At 47.4% G+C, this 1,579-nt stretch overlaps 1 protein-coding gene and 1 long non-coding RNA gene across 2 annotated transcripts in view; both read left to right on the forward strand.

Annotated features, from left to right (window-relative positions):
* The window catches only part of LOC109295268 (complement component receptor 1-like protein), a 71,191-nt gene that overhangs the window by 27,859 nt on the left and 41,753 nt on the right, over positions 1-1,579 (forward strand). The window lies entirely within an intron of this gene.
* LOC109295270 overlaps positions 1-1,579 on the forward strand; it is a 9,160-nt gene continuing 7,581 nt past the window's right edge. The window contains exons 1-2 of the long non-coding RNA XR_002096706.1: positions 1-75; positions 836-1,019. This is a non-coding gene — a long non-coding RNA (uncharacterized LOC109295270). The remainder of the gene's footprint in view (positions 76-835; positions 1,020-1,579) is intronic.

Below are 1,579 nucleotides of genomic sequence, written 5' to 3' on the forward strand. Positions count from 1 at the left end.
GGGCAGAAACTATTCACTGTAGTTCTGATGCAGAAAAAAATGGAATTTGGAGTGCACCTGCTCCTCAATGCAAAGGTGGTTAATTTTTATAGTTTATGTTGCTTATTATTTGTATTCATTTTTCTACAGTGAGAAGCTTTTCAGTTTAGTGATCAACGGGGATCCTGGTTTTCCCTGATTATAAACAAACAAACAAATAAATAAATCACACATTCTCTGACTAAAAATCCCCAAATCCATGATTAAAATGAAAAACCTCCTGGCTCTGCTAGTGCCCCTCACCCCCCTACCCCACAGCTCCTGCTCCCCCAGCCCTGGCAGAGGGGGCCCCCACTGCTTTGGCTGTGGGGCTAGGGACCCGGGTTTGCAGCCCCCCTGCACTTGGCAGGAGGCGAGGGCTTACTGCAGCAGAGCAGATCCTGACTCTGCCTCCCCACCCGCTCCTCCGCCCCACAGCTGCCTGCCTGCTACTGGCTCAGGTGTGGGGTCTGACCCCTTGCCGCTGTGCATACTTGGAGGGGGGACCTGTGCCCGCCAAATCAGTGTGTGAGGCAAGGGGCTGTGTGCTGTGGGCTCCTGCCCTGCTGCCCTTCCCTGGGGCCTCTGCAGCCTGGCATGTGCAACCCACTACTGGCAAGAAAAGCAGGGCCATGTAGGAAAGCTGCCTGTCACTGCGAGCTCTGTGCTGTCTTGGCGACGCATCCCCTGCACACGTGCACTAAAGAAGTGCACTAAGCATGAGCAGGGAGAAAGGTCAGAAGGTGGACATTGCCATTTGGATATAGGGAAGTAAGTAAATTTTTCAGAGCTTTCTGTTCTGTTTACTTTCTTTCAGTGGTCAAGTGTCCAGAGCCAGCAGTTCAAAATGGGAGAACAGAAACTGGATATTCACCTAACTATATTTATAGAAGCAGAGTTGCTATTAAATGTCTCCCTGGCTATGTCATGAATGGAAGTGATGTGATTGAATGCCAAGAGGATAATACCTGGCATCCTAAATTGCCAGTTTGTCTACGTAAGTATGAACAGGAATGGAATTTCTTATCAGTGATGCAGTGAATCCTACACAGTGTGTTTGAATCACAAAATGAATTCGGTATGTTACCTGAAACCAGCAACTAGATGACCTGAGGAATGAATTGGTTGGCGAGTGAATGTGTATGACTGTTAAAGCTGAACTGTGATGCTGACATGAACTGCATGTTGGTTTGGTTTTTGGGGGGGGTGGGGAGACGGGAAAGGGGGAAGGGATTGGCCAGTTGAAAAGTACCTTTTTGGGCCAACCCTTTTTGGGTTTGAGAGAGAAGTTTGTTGGTTGTGTACAATAAACTGGCATTGTGCATATTTAACATGCCAATGTCAACCTAAATATAACTGCTCATCAAGCCTGAAAACACTGTTGGGAGAGTATTCCTGGTGTATTTGTGAAAGTGTGCCTGTAAAGTACCTTGGAGTGTAAGTTAAAGGCCAGTGATCCTCTCAGGGGACAAATGCCATTGCAAAGTCGCTAAGTAAATGGAGATGATAATAGTTTGGCATTTAGTGTCAATGGATGCCCTACCTGCTTTTGGGAGGTTGC

Source organism: Gavialis gangeticus, unplaced genomic scaffold (genome assembly GCF_001723915.1).
Source record: "Gavialis gangeticus isolate Ggan-Ray unplaced genomic scaffold, GavGan_comp1, whole genome shotgun sequence".
NCBI classification, from domain to species: domain Eukaryota; kingdom Metazoa; phylum Chordata; order Crocodylia; family Gavialidae; genus Gavialis; species Gavialis gangeticus.